The sequence below is a fragment of the Lathyrus oleraceus genome, chromosome 5, assembly GCF_024323335.1.
Source record: "Lathyrus oleraceus cultivar Zhongwan6 chromosome 5, CAAS_Psat_ZW6_1.0, whole genome shotgun sequence".
NCBI lineage: Eukaryota > Viridiplantae > Streptophyta > Magnoliopsida > Fabales > Fabaceae > Lathyrus > Lathyrus oleraceus.
In genome coordinates, this window is record NC_066583.1 from 487715346 (window position 1) to 487735577 (window position 20232).

General features: G+C 37.0%; 1 non-coding gene across 1 annotated transcript; it reads right to left on the reverse strand.

The window, feature by feature from the left end:
- Positions 1-15509: 15509 nt before the first annotated feature.
- LOC127088816 (small nucleolar RNA R71) lies at positions 15510-15616 on the reverse strand. Its single transcript, XR_007790632.1, has one exon. It is a non-coding gene; the product is annotated as a small nucleolar RNA R71 (small nucleolar RNA).
- Positions 15617-20232: the final 4616 nt, after the last annotated feature.

Sequence of the window (20232 nt, forward strand, 5' to 3'; positions counted from 1 at the left end):
TTGAATCGGAAAGCGGTGAAACGTTGGGTCACATTGAGGTACCACATGCATAGAGTCACATGTCTTGCATTGAGTCACATTAGAGTTATGTGATAATTAAGTGTATGCATTGATGTGATTGTGATGTGTGTATGAGATTTGGTAATTGAATTTGGTGATGTTTGGATACATAACTTGGCAAAATATGTGATTATGTGATAATTGTAGTTATGTGTATATTTTGGGAATATAGTATTGGATTTTAATATTGTAGTCCTTGAGTTTTGATGGATGTTGGAAACATGTGAAATAAATGTTGGTTAGTATTATTTACATGGTTATACAACATGTGATGAATTCCTTTAATTGTTGATTTAATCATTGTGTCTTATTATACTTCTTCATAATGATTTGAATTCTCATCCTTTCTGTTTGAATGTTTCCTTTACATGGGCATCGCGCAGATACTCAAGAGTAGTATTGCTGAAGTAAGTGGAAGGTAGCTCATTCGAGATTTAGCCGGAGAGCTTCCGTATTCTAGTTTGGAGACTAGGTAGTGAGTCAATGCTCTGGTCATGTAACACGGGGTAGATTAGTAGTATTGAACTCATATCTTATTTGGATATGCATTATGTTATTACTTATGAATATGTTTATTTGCAATTGTTGTTTGAGAGGCCGTAGTGCCAAATATTCTGGATATGGTCTTCTTTTATCTTGAAGAGATTATTGAGAGATGATCATGGTATGGGACATGGATCATTTTATGAAATGCATGGGTATTCATTATTTTCCGCTGCGAACGCATATTCTTGAATATTCATGATAAGTGAAATGTGTTATTTTAAATGACCAGGTGTATTGTATATAGATGATGAATGATGTTGGTTTTTGGAAGCTTTTAGTTTTTGAAAACGTCGATGTGACGCCCTTTTGTTTACATGCGTGCTCATTTACTCTGATTATATGTTAAGTATTTTGGGGTAGAAAAGGGGGTGTTACACCTATCATACTAGGAAGGCCATTCTTGGCTACCGCTAGAGCCATAATAGACATAAAGAGAGGTAAGCTGACATTCGAAGTTGGAGAGGAAAATGTTGAATTCATCTTGACCCAATTCTTACAAGCGCCAGCTATAGACGACACCTGTTATCTACTCGATGTCATAGACGAGTGCGTGAGAGAGATGGAGATGCAAGAAACCACATACTCTATTATAATGAAAATCCAAATCCCTCCAATCTTTGAAGACGATAATTGGCATGAACCATACCAAAACGAAAGTCTAAGCGAATGCTTAGCACTTACACCCAACCACCTGCCATGCCCAAAGAAACCTGACTTGGAATTAAAAACACTACAAAAGAACCTAAGATACGAATTCCTAGACACTGAACTGAAAAGACCAGTAATAGTCAACACTGACTTGGGACAGATGGAAACTGAGAAATTACTAGATGTCCTAAGGAAATATCGAACTGTGTTAGGATATAACATCGCCGATCTAAAAGGAATAAGTCCTTCTATCTCTATGTATCGCATTATGCTGGAGGAAGATCGTAAAACCTCTAGAGAACACCAGAGAAGGATCAACCCAATCCTAAGTACGGTAGTCAAGGATGAAGTAAAGAAACTTCTAGGTGCTGGAATCATATACCCGATCTCCGATAGTCAATGGGTTAGCCTCGTTCATGTAGTACCCAAGAAAGGGGGTGTTACAGTCGTTAAGAATGAGAAGGGCGAATCTATAGCACAAAGAGTTGTGACCAGAAGTAGAATGTGCATCGACTATAGAAAACTAAACAAAGCCACTCGGAAAGATCATTTCCCTCTACCCTTCATTGACCAAATGCTTGAACGATTGGCTAAGCATTCTCACTTCTTCTATCTAGACGGTTATTCAGGGTTCTTTCAAATCCCAATCCATCCTGACGACCAAGAAAAGACTACCTTCACATGCCCTTATGGTACATTCGCTTACCGATGAATGCCATTTGGATTGTGCAACGCTCCCGCAACATTTCAAAGATGCATGATGGCAATCTTCGCCGATTTTATTGACGGCATCATGGAAGTCTTTATGGACGATTTTTATGTTTGTGGGCAGAGTTTCGAAGGATGTCTATCAAACCTTGAAATGGTACTCGAAAGATGCGTAAAAGTAAACCTCGTTTTAAACTGGGAGAAATGCCATTTCATGGTTCAACAAGGAATCATGTTAGGTCACGTGGTATCTGATAGAGGAATTGAAGTAGACAAAGCTAAGATCGAAATCATAGAGAACCTTCAACCTCCGAAAACCGTACGAGAAATACAAAGCTTTTTAGGACACGCCGGTTTCTACCGACGTTTCATTAAAGATTTCTCGAAAATTACCAAGCCGCTTATGGGTCTATTAATGAAAGACGCTGATTTTATATTTGATGAAAAATGTTTAACAACGTTCAACCAACTAAAAACATCTTTAATCACCACACCCATAATGCAACCACCTGACTGGAGATTACCTCTCAAAATCATGTGTGATGCGAGTGATTACGCAGTAGGCACAGTACTAGGACAAAGAAAGGATAAGAAGCTTCATGCTATTTACTATGCAAGTAGAACACTAGATCCAGCCCAAATGAACTACGCCACCACAGAAAAAGAACTTTTAGCCGTCGTGTTCGCCTTGGACAAATTCTGTTCCTACCTGGTAGGGGCGAAAATTATCATCTATACCGACCACGCCGCTATTAGATATCTGCTAAGCAAGAAGGATGCTAAACCAAGATTTTTAAGATGGATTCTGCTCTTACAAGAATTTGACTTAGAGATAAAAGATAAGAAAGGTACTGAAAACGTAATAGCAGACCACTTATCCCGAATCAAAGGGAATAAACCTGAATAAATCCCAATTAATGATGATTTCCCTTACGAACGACTCATAGCCCAAATGGAAAGCGATATGTCTGAACTAACATTAAACGATACAGAAATAGAAGAATCCGTGGAAGAAATACATGTGAATGTAACTCTGCCATGGTATGCTGATTTTGTCAACTACCTAACTGTCGGAGTACTTCCATCGGACCTATCTTACCAACAAAAGAAAAAATTCTTTCACGATCTAAAACAATACTACTGGGATGAACCTCTACTTTTCAAAAGAGGTATCGACGGTATTTTCTGTTGATGTGTTCCTGAGGATGAAATAGATGATATAATCTCTCATTGCCATTCCGCTCCCTATGGAGGGCATGCAAGTACCTCAAAGACCTGTACTAAGATCCTGCAATCAGACCTCTTTTGGCCTACTCTATGGAAAGATGTCCATAATGCGGTTATAAAATGCGACCGGTGCCAACGCACTGGCAACATCTCAAGACGTGATGAAATGCCACAAACAGGAATCTTAGAAGTAGAAGTCTTCGATGTATGGGGCATTGACTTCATGGGACCATTCCTATCTTATTTTGGTAATAAGTACATACTCATTGTTGTCGATTATGTTTCAAAATGGATTGAGGCTATAGCCTCTCCGACAAATGACACACGAGTAGTGATTAAGTTATTCAAGAACATCATCTTTCCTAGATTCGGTGTGCCAAAACTAGTAGTTAGTGATGGTGGCTCCCACTTCATATCGAATATATTTGGAAAACTTCTTCTGAAGTATGGAGTTCGACACCGTGTAGAGACACCTTATCACCCACAAACTAGCGGGCAAGTCGAAGTCTCAAATAGAGAAATAAAACAAATTCTAGAGAAGACTGTAGGTATATCCAGAAAAGACTGGTCATCCAAACTAAACGAAGCTCTGTGGGCCTATAGGACGGCTTACAAAACCCCAATAGGAACCACACCCTTTAAACTAATCTATGGTAAATCATGTCATCTCCCTGTGGAATTAGAACACAAAGAATATTGGGCAATTAAGACCCTAAATATAAACTATACTTCCGAAGGCGAGAAACAAATTCTGGACATTCGCGAATTGGAAGAGCTGAGACTGGACGCCTACGAGAATGCCAGGATATACAAAGAGTGAACCAAAAGATGGCATGACAAACGCATTTCTAGGAAGGAGTTTAATGTCGGCGACATAGTGCTACTATTCAATTCAAGACTTAAACTTTTTCCAGGAAAACTTAAATCTAGGTGGTCCAGCCCTTTCGAGATCACCAAAGTCCTCAAAAGCAGTGCGATAGAAATAAAAGGTAGGAATAGTGAACCTTTTATAGTAAATGGGCAGAGTTTAAAGCAATATCATAATATTGAAAGTAGAGACTATTCGAACAGTCTTAGACTCATAGAGCTGCCCGCTCAACCCCAAACCTAGTACACCACGACGCTGCTGTCGAACGTACGACATTAAACAAAGTGCTTAGTGGGAGACAACCCACCCTTTTTCCTTTTTTTTTGTTATCTTTGTTACAAACTATTTTCCTTCTTTGATTTTCTTCTTTATCTTTTGCTCCCTTATTCTTGATTCTTTGCAGTCATTCTTGTTGCTTCTAGTTACTAACTTAGACATATTGGATACTGATAAACAGGAAAGTTACTAACTAGTTAGTTACTTACTTTCATCATGCAACAAGTAGATACAATTTTTAGAGGCAGAGTTCAGAGAAGGCGGTATGATTATCTAGCTCGGAAGGATATGGCATTGACCATATATTATGATGGACCTACCATGGATAAGTTAGGTATCCGAGATAGCATTCTATTTATGTTTAACCAACTAGGGTGGGAGAATGCAGCTACTAAGAGACGGTTTGTCACTTACCGTGAACTAACCTTAGAATTCCTTAGCTCCCTAGTTTACAACCCCGAGCATGGTTACAGACTTAACAAAGGGTTGATATCCTTTAGGCTGTTTAGCATGGACTTCACCTATAGCCGTCGAGACCTTGCTGACCTCCTAGGATTTCCTAGTGGCCCTTTCGTTTTAACTACCCGCCAGGAGGATCTAATCAATGACATCGACCTATATGACTTTTGGGGTAGCTTAACTGGAGACTCAAACCCTAACCCGAATGAGATGCACTCACAAATGATCCATAACCCTGCTATCCGCTACTTCCATAAAATACTAGCCTACACCCTGTTTGGTAAGGAAGAGAACAACACCATAGTGTTCCGCGATGAACTTTTCATCTTGCTATGTGTCGGTCAAGGTCGACATGTCAATATCGTGACATTCATGATGGAGAGATTTGTTCACCTTGCTAAGAACAATCGTACCCCAATAACAATAGGTGGCCTAGTAACCATGATAGCAGACGCCATCGGACTTAGACGCTCACTTTACGAGCATGTACCATTTGGAAACATCCGACCCATGGATATTGAATTTTGCCTTAACTGTAGAATCATAGGCAACCTTGGGCCGAATACTTTTGATTATCTAGTCAATAACGAAGTGGTCCGACTATTTACCTTGCCTAACCATGAGAGAACGAGTGTTCACAACCGTAATAACTGGCTTTATGACTTAGATGAACACCCTATTGATCCACCTTCACCTCCCGAGACACCGCCTAAATATGAGTATATCAATGACCCTATCCATGTGGAAGAATCTGACCCTGAAACACCTCCCAACTACTATAAAATTGATGAACCGGTTCCTCCATCATATGCTGATAATCTTGCCATGCTTCTGACCCGTCTGAATGATTTCCAAGATGACATCACAATTGTGAAAGAAGAGATAAAGATCATGCGCTTTGATATCTTAGGCCTTATGGATATAGCCGTCGAGCAGTTTCATCACCTGAACCAGGCTGTAGCTGCATTGGGACAAAACCGTGGCTAATACTACTGACCACTAATTTCTCCTACTCACACTAAGCAATGAGGACACTGTTTTGTTTTGTGTGGGGAGGGAGCACATTTATTTTATTACTTTTGTTTAATGCTCTATTATCGTTATTAATTTTTATGTTACATTTAATTTCAATCTATTAATTCAATAACATTGCTATTCATTTATTTATGCTTCTATATTTATTTATTTATTCATTTATGCTTTTAAATTCAATTGGTCAGTTATCATACTATATTGTTATCATATGCTACTGTAATTAAAATTGTTGCAACCTTCAATGAGAAAATTGAAAACAAGCGTGTGACGACCGTCACATATAGTATGACGCCCATCTCACAGACGTGACGACCATCACGGATCTGGCACGATCGTCACACGGCATGCAAATGACTATTACGAGTATCTGACCGTTGCAGACGACCGTTACGCACCCGTTGCGCGTGACGACCGTCACACCCATGTGACGACCGTTACGAACTCCAGAGAGCTCGCCTATAAATGCAGGCGCTTTTCCTCTCTACTTCCTCATCAATTACCTCACTCATACCATTCTTCTCTCCATTATTCAATTCTTTACATTTTTTTCAAGCGGGTAACTCACAATATTCCATTTCACCCACCAACACCAAAAGCTTCATAAACCTTATCAATGGCCCATCAAGAAAGAGCTACGCCCGACCTCTCAACCGTCGTATTCAGAAACGGAGAAGCCGGCGAACGCCAAAGAGACAACTACCTCAAGTTCTACAAACGCTCAGTTCAAGCTACGAGGTATGTTGATATTGAATGCCTGACGGAGCTAGGACTTTTGGAGGGCGTGGAGTGGGTGCTGACAAACTCCAGCTTGACGCAACTGTGTACCACACCGAAGCCAACCTACGAAGCGCTGACCCTGGAATTTCTAAGTTCCTAGTCCTATATCACACCCCCTGGCGCAACTCAATTTCTCACCGGAGTCGCCACATTTAGAATGTTCGGCACCGAGTATTCCCTAAATCAAACCCAAATAGCGCGAATGCCTGGTTTCCGACATGGAGAAGGAATTCACTGTTGTATCCCTGACGGATGGTCAGAGATAGCATTTAAAGTTTGGCACAACCTCACCAACATGAACGCCACGTGATGGGATACGCTTAACGCAACATATATTCACAACCCAACCATTAGATATTTCCACCGAGTCCTGGGGCATACAATTTTTGGAAGAGTCAGCAATCATAAGGTAAACTCCAAGGAACTTTTCCTTCTTCACTGTGTGTTTGCCCCAATTGCGTTCAATGTCACTCCTTTCCTACTAGCCAACATCCAGGCTGTGTGCATGAGAGGCAACCAGGCGTTTTGTTTTGGGGGAATCATCACCTCCATAGCACTAGGCTTGAATCTGGGAGATAGGCTCGCAAACTTGCCAACTTTGCCAGCAGAATTCCTCGACATCGACTACTGTCGTGCTTCACACCTGATCAAAGCCAGAGACGATGGGAAGTATCATCCTGTTGTCAGAAACAAGATAGCGCGAAGCATTATCATGCCCAACAGGAACAACAGAGATCCGAAAGATATGGCAAATTGGATTTTTGATCAGTATGCCCCTGAGGTAAATGAAGGAAATCTTGGTAATGGAGCAGATAAAGTCGAGGAGGAGCTTGACCGAGGCATGCCACAGCCACCTCAGAAGTACGTTGCAGAGACATCTTCCCGAGGATAGAGGAGAAGCGAGCGAAGACCACCCACCATGGAAAACATCTATGCCGAAATGCTGCGACACAACCAAAGAATGGAAGACCGCCAGACGGAAATGATGCAAGCGATCCAGCAAATACAGCGGGATCATCACGATTATGCAAACTGGCATGATCAGAGGGATGGCGGAGCTTTCAGACCAGATGAGTGCCCTGGCTTATCGCGTAGATGCCATCCAGGAGTACACTCAGCATGTGGGGTTGGACCCTATCCAGCGAGGAAGAGGTGAGCGCGCAAAAGCAAGAGCCAGAGCACGCAAAAGCCAACAGCGTAACGACGAGTAGTGACATTTGTTTCTTTCTTTTTATTTTGTATACTGTCGCATTAAGGACAATGCATTGATTAAATATGGGAGGAAATTCTTATCACTCCTCTACTTGTTTCTATTGTTAGTATTTTCAGCTAATACAAATTTTTTTGTTTGTCCTTATCGATCATTTATACATATTTTGGCATAACAATTTTTTCTCCTTAAGATTAAATGCATACCCTACGAGTATATAGGTTGTCTTGCAGAGGTTTTGTTAGGAAAACTGAGAAAGATTTAGCAAGATTGATACCGTCCCGACACCCTAGATCCCTCACTTCTACGAGATCAGTTTGAATAACCATTATACCGACACCTTAAGTCTCCATTATAGATTAACCCCTAGTAGTTTATACTAGCAGTCAGCACCGTCTCAAGCGCAATCGACATGGAGAGCCGATGAATATAAGTGTTTATAGCCTACAAATTAAGAAATTCCTTCATACTATTGCTATTAAGAAATTGATAAACGAACCATACAAAAGGTTGCAAAGATATACAAAAAGAAGGAACAGAAACCCCAGTTGGTTGGTCTAGAGGTACCTGTTACTGGACTCGGTAGGGCGAACTACGACTCGGTCCCCCACAACCTTTTTCAAAAAGGGGATATATAAAGGGGTACCACACTAGTGTACCAGACCCCCGTGCTAAGAAAAGGATCAAAGTCACTAACCAGCTACTTCACTAAGTGCGTGCGGAGGCAAAGGTCTTAATGTGATTGCGCTAGAATGAAACCGGGTAAAATAGGAACGAGAGACACTAGGTTGAGATATAATAGCATGATTCGAACTGGCTTGTGCAAAGGAGAGATCTACGCTAAAGCTTAATGCTCGTGTTGTCACAGTATCTTTAGTGTTTTACTTAAATATCGTCCATCTTAACAATCCACCTGACAACCACGTACGAATGGGTAATGTATTAGAGTTTAACTCTGTTTTCAAATTGTATTTGCTTGAGGACAAGCAAAGATTCAAGTTTAGGGGAGTTTGATAACGCGAAAATGCATCAGATATTTGCCTTGATTTACACTCAAAGCTCATACCACTTTGATTAATATTCCGATTATTCCGCAAGCATTCGAGTTGTTTTTTCAGTATTTAAATCTCCAAGCATTAAAGAACAAAATGAAGAAAAGGAAGAAAAAGAAGAAGAAACAAATGAGAAAGCATAGAAAAAAGCAGAAAACCAGAATGCAGAATTTGCTGATGTGACGACCGTCACAAGCTTCATGACTACCGTCATGACCCAGCCTGTGACGACCGTCACAGGCCCATGACGAGCGTCACCCGACCAGATTTTACGCTTTGAAACAGTCAATCAGAGGCACCCAAACATGCCTAAATTCTCTCCAACAGCTTGACTCCCCCGTGGATTCCTCATTCAACCAGTCTCCCTTAATTTTCTCAACCGCCAAGACCTACCAGAGCAATATATAAAGGACAAAAGTTGGAAAAAAGGGGGACATCTACACTTACGCTCTGCAATTAATTTTTACAACATTCTAGCTTTTTAGTTATTTTCTTTTCAGCAACTTTGTTTCCGTTTCCTGAGTTCATTTGCCATTCTTTTTAGAATTTCCTTTTCCCTTTTCCGTTCCGTTTTCCGGTTAGCTATAGTAGTAGTTTCCTACACTGGGAAACTACTACACTTTATTTAATTTAGTAAGCAATTGTATTGAAGAAGCAGAATCCTACCGACTTGTGGAGGACTGCTCAAGTACTCGAAGATTCGCCGTACTCTGTTAATCCAATTGCCAGGTTTTTAATAAATTATTATTATTGCCTTGTTATTGTTATAATTATGTCTGCTGCACTGTTAATCTATTTATGCTCTGTGTTTGCTTTATTTAACATGTCCAGCTAAATTACCGGTATCAGTATGTAACAATTTAATTAGATGGGATTTAATAATAATCGGTAAAAACTCTTTTTCTCAAAGAATCTTTTAGGTTGAGGTTTTTAATTTAAATTTAATTAACTTTATCACAAAAGCGTGAGAAGCTATTTAATACGATTTTGCCACGAGAGTGGGAAATTAACTAAGGTGAGAACCAACAATCGCGAGAGCGTGAGGCTCGAGCTGGATAGTAAAAATTAGGCATTGAGTTTAAAAACAGCGAGAGCACTTTAAAAGCAATTAGAACTTATTTATTTTCAAAAAGTAATTTTAACTTCAAATGGGACAACGAGAGTGTACATTCTGACTTAAAGCTATAGGCCGAATCATCAATCACGAGAGTGTGAGATAAATCTTTTTAAATAAATATTTTTTACTAAGAGATATTTGGCATTTAAACTATACACCGGTGACTTATCGAATCCCTGACAATTAACGCGTTGCATACTGATTCCTTCCATCAATTCTTTCTTAAAACTAAATTTCCCTTAGATTTAATATTCTGCACCCGAACTTCTACTAATAATTCCCTTAGCTAAACATAAAGACGTTAGTAACACTAGTTTGATCATAGGTCCCTGTGGGATCAATATCTTTTAAAACTAAAGCGACTGGACTGTGCACTTGCAGTCAAGTACCCGATAGGCTATATTTTATATATAGTCACGACAAGCATCAATAGTTAATTTTCTTATATTAAAAATAGATTCACACATGGTTTCAGTTGGAGTGGTTGTGAGGTCAAACAAAAATGAAGAATTGCAAAGTATTATCATATTTTATAATTATAATTTTTGGTATCTATTAATTAAAATACTTTGTTACAAACATTTAAATAAAAATTTTACTTATGAATTTCTCTGTAAATAGAAAAACTCTAAGAAAAAAAAAGTTTTAATTCTTCATGTTCCATTTTACTAAAAGTTCATTATTAATATTATAATAAAGATTCATATATATATATATATATATATATATATATATATATATATATATATATATATATATATATATATATATATATATATATATATATATATATATATATTAAAAATATTTTATATGTGTTTATTAAGATATATATATGAGGCATATCTATAATGAAAATACTATTTTTATATGATAAAAATAAGAATATTTATTAGTCTTTAGATTAGAAACAAATTATTGAGATTAAAAAATTTATTTAAGGAATATGTGTGTCTATTTTATATAAATATTAAATGATGAAAGAGACACACGCATGTTCTTACCTGAATATTTTAATCTCAATTATTTATTTATAATCTATAAACTAATAAATATTTTTATTTTTATCATATAAAAGTAGCATTCTCATTTGATATGCCCCGTATATATATTGGTTTCGGTTGGAATGGTGATCAAACTTGTGAGAGTACCGAGTCACTGATTTATTGGTTTCGGTTGAATAAACCAATTTTTGTAACAAAAATATATAATTATTAATTCGATCTAACTGGATCATTGGATCTCTAAAACAATCACGTTACTTAAATAAATTAAAAATTTCAAAATATCATAACTTCACAAGTTTATTCTTTAAATTAAAATTTTAAATATAGTCATCTCACACAACAAAATAGTAGAAAATGCAAATTTAAGTAAATTTTTAACAAAGTCTAATTCCAATTTAAACTGAATAACAAAATAAGTGCAAATAAGTGCAGTGTTTAATAAATTTAATTAGAAGCTCTAGAAAATTGTTCTAAGTAAGTTTTCAACCGAGTCTATTTATATTTTAATTAGATTTAATTTTTTAAAATTATCAAAACTAAATCGTTATGTTGGAGGAAAAAAAACAACTATTTAACCCGCCAGTTTTCTTAAATCATTTATTCTTGTTACTTAGTTCAATATGTTCGACCGACCGATTCAATCCTTATAAAAGACTGATTTAAAGTTCTTATTTATAAAATAAAATATTTATTTCTCTTTAATATTTTTAATTTAACATTAAAATTTTATTCGTACATAATTATTACATTCCAATATTCAACTTAATTTAAAATTGGGGTATTATATTAGGTATCTTCCTTGTGGAAGATGGTGGATAAAAACATCCACACTGCCCACGAATACATTCTGGTTTCTCGTTACCACATATTCTCCGACAATCTTGATCGATTTTACACGAAATGTCTCTTTCGGATGCCAAGCAAAAATCTACATTTTCAACCAAAATATGTGTGTAAGATTAGTGTTGAATGAAAAGAATCAAAGATTTAAAGCATAAATTAATATATAAAAGTTAAACACTACAACATGAGAATATACAATTTAATCAATTAGCTTATTTGTTTCGTACCTGTTGTGAAGATGAAAAAAGCCAATAAAAATAACATTGTAATTGCAAAATTCCTTGTACTTTTCATTTTTTAGATTTTAGATATAACATACTATACTCTTCTTGACGTGCCTATTTATATATGCATATTGTGATGAGATAATGCTTGTACTTAAAAAAGAAAAAAATAATAATATAATAAAAATTATATCTAGAATATTTTTTCTAACTAATATTTAAATCTACAATATTTCTTTACCAAAAAACGTTATAATATTTTATTACATATTTAAACAACAGTTACCTAATTCTCCACAATCCTATATCTAGAAACAAAATATTATTATACTATATTTACTTAATAATTCTATATCTATCAATAAGAACAAAATACTATTATGTTTTACATAAACACTACTAAAGAACCCCTGGTTTCATAAGCGGGTTTGTTTATATATTTAAAACAATGATTAATAAATTTTTATTTTTTAATATTTGAATTAAGAATTATAATTCTTCTGTTTCATATAATTTTTACAAAAATATTTTATAATATTTTTTTTATATTTGAATCAATAATTTCATTTCTCCCCTTTCATATAAGTATTACAATAGGAGAAACAAAACTTATTAAAATATATAATTGCAAAAAACTTAACGATTAACTAACCGACAATGATTTTAGAAAGCATATGTACTCCATCCACACAGGGCCAGATGCTATGTCTACTCCTATTAACACATCAATCAATCTTCTATCGTTTTATTCACTGATATCGATGAGTCCCCAATAAGAGCCCTAAGCCTGATTGCTTCAACTTTTATTTTTTCAAGAGGTTTTGGCCTCTCTTTAAAGATGATATAATGGTTATGTTTGACTAGTTTCATTTGTTTGCCTCTCTCCCATGTATCTTTACCTTCTTTTTTGTCACCTTAATCCCAAAGGTTGACTCCCTATTTTTTCAAACTACACAATTCACTCTGCCCCATTGTGTGAAGTCTCAAGTCCAAAAGATGGTAACCAAAATTTTTCAAACCACATAATTCATCCCCTTCCTCTTGTACGTGAAGTCTTAAGTTCTACAAAGGGTATCAGAGCATAACTCTTTTTTAAGGAATAATCATCTCAGGAGGAATATGAATTCCGACAAAAAATATTTTCTAACTACACCACCATTTTTTAATATTTACTGTCCAAAAGGTACATGGTGTGCGTGTTTCCCCTGCAAGGGCAAAGAGACTCAGAAGTTCTAGTAGGCATATTACAGTTTGGGGGGTGAGGGCTAGCTCACAGTGGCGAATAGCTGTAGCGGTAAAATTTTTGAGATTAAGCTAGTGATTAACTTAACTCGCAAAGCAAGAGTCGTCACCGCGCTTTTATTGTTTCCAGAGGAAAAGGGAAAAAATACGAACAAAACCCAAAGAAATTTTAAAACAAAACTAAGAAAAATAGAACAAAGGTCTGGGGGTTAGTTATGCAAAGGGAAGGTATTAACATCCTAAACATCAATTGTACTCCATGGGAACCTCTTTGAAAATATGCACATTTTAGCTTGAAAAAGGTGTTGTTTGTTAAAAGATTGGAGGGATGGGAAAATAAGCATTTTTATTATGATTTGGTATTTGTCAAGACTTTTAAAGTCTCATGCCTACGTACCAACAAAGTGCAATGGAGGATCAAAACCTCGTACTTCATGGTAAAAATAAAAAAAAAGGAGTTTGTTTTGATTCATTTTTATGGAAAAAGACATTTTGTCATTTTAAGGAGAATACTCAACTAGTCACCTACAAGTATGATAACTTTGCATCATCATGAGAAGGGATCCAACTTGGATAAGGATCAACAAGTATGCCACTAGCTCTCACAGATGGAAAATAATTATCATCAATACTAAGGAGATATGAGGATTACAACTCAACTATGGAAATGACTCATGTCTAATGCCTTGACAAAAAGTTTAAAAGAGAAAAGTTCACAAAAGGCACAAAATGGTTTGAATGAGTTAGATATTTTTTAAGTCCTTTGAATGTGGTCTAAGTATGCTTAAGATGGATTGACATTTATTAAGAAAAAGATTTTGAAAATCACTTGACAAAAGTAAAGGTTTGTTGAGAAAAATGATTCAAGTTAAAAACAAGAAGGTTTTGAAAAAGAGATAAGATTTTGAAAACTAAAGAAGGGGGAGGAGAAGAAGAGACTATCCTAAAGCAGTAAAGTAAAAGCTAAAGAAGAAAGATCTAACCAAGAGATAGAAAGCGTTATGACAAAAGTCAAGTAAGAATTCCCTCGTCTGGCTTAAGACTCCAGAATAGTAATCCATGTGTCAGATGAAACCAAAGTAACCAAGCCAAGTCTTCATAGAGAAGTCAAAAGTCAAAAGTATCGGATGGATTCCAGGGTCTCAAGTCACAAGTCCCAAGCAAAGGTCAAGATCCTAATTCTAAGTCCATAACTCCACAAAGATGCCAAGGATAGTAACCACAAGTCCATGAATCAAGATAACCAAGTTCCTTTTAGGGTTTTTTTCCTTTATTAATGAATTTTAAAAGAAAATGAAAGTCCAAATGGACAAAGGAAAAAGAACATAAACATAAACAAAGGTCCACATAGACAAAGAGCAAATATGATATGAGATGATAAAATAAAATTATAAAGTAAATAACAAGAAATAAAAAGCATGAAGTAAATGACACTAAAATAAAGTTAATATAATAAGATGTTAGTAAATGTTAGTAAAGAACAAAATATGTTTTGGTCACTTTTTGGAGAGTACTCAACTATCCACTCACAAGCATGAAAGTATGAACCTATACATCATTTATGAGAAGGGCTCCAACTTGGATAAAATCAACAAGTATGCCACTACCTCTCACAAATGGAAAAGGAGAAAAAATTTCACATAATACCATGAGGAATATGAGACTTACAATCTCACTTATACAAATGTCCAGGCGATAACTTAGCACCATCAGTCCAAGAACTAAAGCGTTTCTTATACATAAGACGCTGAATACAAGAATATCAAAAAAAGTACGATATTCCCGATATCTTCTCTCCTCCTAAACCAGAAGAAAAACCAACCATGGCTGAAGAAGGACCATATAATCGTCCTCTTAAATTCTACGTTACCCCGTCCCAACAAGAACCTCACAACAACATTGCTGCCCCCGCTCTCAATCGAAACGATTTCGAGCTGAAGACCTCACTATTATTAGCCGTCCAACAACATCAATTTACTGGAAATCCTACGGACGATCCTAATGAACACCTGACCAAGTTTGTGCAGTACGCAGACACTGTAAAAGCGAATGGTATATCTCAAGATGTGATAAGACCGCGCCTCTTTCCTTTTTCACTAAGGGATAGAGCTTGGGCTTGGTTGCAATCCTTTCCCTCCAACTCCGTTACAACATGGGAAGAACTGAAGAATGTCTTCTTATCCCGATATTTTCCGTCGAGCAAAACTGCTATGCTGAGAGCTCAAATCAACGAATTTAGGCAAAAAGATGTAGAATCTCTCTACGAAGCGTGGGAGAGATACAAGGACATGGTGAGGATATGTCCACATCACGGTGTCGCATCCGCGAAAAAACAACCGGCGGGCTGAAACAAAAACAACACAGAGCCGCCACTGCGCGTTATTTATCCCAAGATAGGGAAAGGAAACGCTCAGAGAAACCTGGAAAGGAAATGGTCTCGCGACCAAAGAGAAAGGGTAAGGGAGTCGGTTACGCAAAGGGAAGGTATTAGCACCCCTCACGTCCGTCGTACTCGACGGGATCCACGCTCTAAGAAAAGAAAAGGTTGCTAAAATATCACACACACACACAAGGAACGCAGGTGGGGTTAAGAGAAGGGAGCTCGATAGGACATCGCATCCTATGCCTACATATCTCGTCTGGAACGAGAATCAGAGCTGCTGTAGTTCGGCTCACGCACGCCAAACAACACACGCACCCAAACAGGCAAACGTGGAGCCTGAATGCCAATCACTGGGCTTACATCAGCATCCGGACCAAAACACACACAAGAGGGCAAACGTGGAGCCCGACCGCCAATCACTGGACTTACGTCGGCATCCGAACCAAACACGCACAAGAAGATAACAAGCAAACACACACAAAAAGAAAAAAAAGTGCCCGGAGAGACCTCGCACGGTCTCCTGCCTACATACCTCGTCTGGAACGAGGATCAGGGCGATGTAGTTCCCCCTCAAGGGAAAGAAAATCTAGCCAGAAACCAAGGGAAGACACACTACCAGGGAGCTGTACTCGAGCCTAGTGTTGTCATGCATCATTGCCCTAAGTTGAGGTTTCTACCTACTTGCACAACTGCAAGCTAACCCTATCCAGGAAGAAAGCAAGCATACAAGCATACAAGCAAACAAATATTCACAAAGCACACACTATAACCAATCAAGTGAGGCTCAAACAATGGGTTTGACTGCCGAAGCAAGTCATCTGTACATGGGTGTTGCTCGCTTTTAACCTTGCCATTGCGGGGCTAAGGTGAAGCAGATGAAAGGTGAGTGAAGATTAGACTTCACAGCTCCTATCCCCGGCCAGGGGGAGCTTCAGACAAAGGAGCGTGGGTCCAGAATGGAGGGACCCTTCTACGCTTAAAGACTTTGACTCGACTGTACAAAGTACAAGATCTTGGGTTTGTGTCCCAATGCATCAACACACAGCCGTGTGAGCAGAGGGACGACTCACAGAATAGTGGGGGATAGATTGCATATCCCTTTGATCCACCAATTGCCTCATAGAGGTCTTTACCTGCTTGGCACAAATGTAAACAACCACAAACATCGCCTCTTAAGGAGGACTTCAGACATTTGCCCGGCCAAGTAACAGGCCGGGTCTCCCAGACTACATGAAGAATAGAAGTCCTACCTCAAGTGGTTTAAAAACCAAGCAGCAGCAAGCAAGTTCTTAAAGAACTGTAAGCAACTTAATGTACCTGAAATCAATCAAGTATCATCAGTACTCAGACAAACCAACAGTAAACAGCAAATGTTAATCAGTTAATCTGTACAAACAAACAACACAGGTTAATGCACACAAGTGCAAGCTATAAGCTCAAGCTCAAGCTTCACAACCTACAAAACAAATTCATGTTAGTTTTCAACATCACACAATCTCAATTTAATTGACTTGAAGCATTCTCCTTAAGCATTATGCATTTCATCCTGAAAAGTCAAACCAAATGTGAGAAACTAGACCACTAGGCCAAGCCTAGGGTCCAAAAGGGAGAAAAAATTCTAAACAGCAAATGATTCTCAACTAAAATCAAATTCAAGCAATTCAAAAGCAAATGCAATTGGTCCCATGCTCATACCATTCTCCAATATCATTTCATGCACAATTTGGTACAAACTAGGTCAAATACAACACCAAAAGTCCAAACAGAATGACTTCAATGTGTCTAAAATCAGCATACCAAATTTCATCTTCATCCAAAACCATATGAGAATTCACAAAACCAAAAGTCAAAAGCATACCAAAACAATTCCAAAAATCCTCAAATAATTCACACCTAAACAGGACACACTCAATGAGTAGCATGTCAATTTTCAGCTCAATTGGACAAAAGAAAGTAGGTCAATGAAAATCAAGAAATCCAGACACAATTATTCAAGCCAAACCAAGATATCAACACATGCATTCACTTCAATAATTCATAAAACAGTGACAACATATTAGAAATGAATGGGACCAAAAACATGATGTCCTACAATGTGTCTAAAATCAGCATACCAAATTTCATCTTCATCCAAAACCATATGAGAATTTCACAAACAATATACAAACATGTGTCACACAATGTTGCAAAATGAACCAACAGTGAAGAAAATTATCAATCAATTGGAAAATGCCATAGAAAAATCCAGAACAATTCACATGTTATCTTAACACATCAATGATCATTCATGCAAAATTTCAATCCAATCCAATAATCATAGGTCATGCAAATAAATTCATGAAGTTGACCTAGCTAGGTGTGACACAAATTGTCACACCTAGATTCAAAAAATCATATCTCAATCATCAGGTATCCAAAAATCATAAACTTTACATGGAAATCACCATCAACATGTCCAGAATGAGCACAAAATTTTTCAATCATTTCTTTAAATGTATGAGAATTTCATGATGAAAATGGCAAAACATGCAAAAAATGTACACAAGTCAAAGATCAACATGCCAGGTCAACATTTCTCCATGCACAACTTATGTTACCATGCCTATAAAAAACTAGAGAGAATTTGGGATCTATCAAAAAAAGTCTCACTATTTTTGGATTAATAATGAATTTCTTATGATTTTTTAAAGTTTTGATGAATTATTAAATAATTATTGAAATGTTTTAATTAATTAAATGGATTCAGTGGCAAAAATGTAATTCTAGCGTTCCAGACCAAAACGGTGTCGTATGGCTTAATGGCAACGAAATGTTCCTATTGGTCCACACAGGCGGTAAACACTCTATTCAAACAAAGCCAGGCCACGAACGGATCAAACCATGAAATTTTCCAGAAAACATCTCCTTCATCGCGCGTTCATCTTCATCCAACTCCAGAATTCGTCATGAACTTTTCTCCACCAAATCGCATAAACCTTATATCATTCTCTTCCTCTTGCAACGTACATCAAGGATATGCTAATGATTTTCTCTAACACTCACTATATCTCATGGATCGAGCGATTAAAGGTTTTACAACAAAACTTCAAATCGAAATATCTTCTTCAATACTTAATCAAAATCAAAAACACGAGTATCACAATGATCTACACTGAACACACTACAAAACACATATCTCAATTTAAGCAATAGCGAAATTCGAATTGGCACCTTAAATTGAAGACAGTGTGGAATTTTGATGTTTCAAGGCGTGGCAAGCAAAAACAGATGAAGCATGAAGCTCAGGAAGATGATTGGAATGCTTAGCTTGATCCAATGTTAATCCAAGTGTGAGAAATTTCAGTTCACCATTGATGCACACACTTTGAACAGTCACGAACCTTGATCTTTTTGGCCATGGATTGATGCAACAGTTGGAGAAGAAGATGATTGGAGCACGAAGCAAAAAGAATTTTGCACTTTGGTGAAGAATTGAGAAAGCTTGGATCAAAAATGTGAAATTGAAATTCTTGAGATTCTTGAGTTTTTGGAGAATTGGAGGGAAAAACAGTTGGAATTTCTTGTGATTTGTGATTCTGATCAAAAGTTAGTTATGATTAGGTGTTTATACTTCCATTTAATCACCTCTTAATCATGAATTAACCAAAATGAAATGTGATTAGCAAAAATGCATTTTACTAAGCAAGGGCAAAATGGACTTTTCACATAGGCCCTGTGACAGCTGTATGACAGCTCACACACTCTCCAAATTCCATTTGTGATGTGTTGCAACTTGTCTCATGGCAATTGGTTTTGTATTTTTCATTTTCACCATGTTATGCCACTTTGTGTAATTTCAAATGCAATTCCAAAATGCCTTTGCCAAATATTGCACCTTAACATGTTATGACAGTTGAAACCATCTCTAATTTGCATTTGTGGGGTGTTGCAAAAACTCCCATGCCAAAATTCCAATTATTTCTCAACTTGGACCATTTTGCCCTTGGATTTTTAACTGTACACTTGAAAATTGACTTTTTACATTGACCATTTTTGATGAATTCCAATTATGCATCATGAAAGTACATGTCAAATGGAGTTTGCACATAAAAAGATCACTCAATTTGGACACTCCATGTGGAAGTTATGCCACTTTGATTATGGGTCATTTTTGAAATTGAATGGACCATAACTTGCCAACCATACATGGGAATTTCAAGTTCTTGGACTTTTTAGAAAGGTGAGACCAAGATCTACAACTTTCATGTTGAACAAATTTTCATTTGAAGCTTCCTTGGACATGTAAATTTGTGGTCAAAAACTTTCCATTTTTGGAAACTTCCATTACAAGTCACTTTCTATTTTTGGCAATTTTTGTCCTGACTTGATTTTCTTCATTCTTAAGCTTTGCAATGTCAAATAACACTTGTTTCAACATGAATGAAGTGTATCCAACTCAATTTCACCTCCAAATCCATTAAATCATGCACAGTTGACCACAGTTGACTTTTTCAACTGATAGATGAATTTGGCAATGCATAGATCAATCTGAGCTCCAATTCTCTGATGAA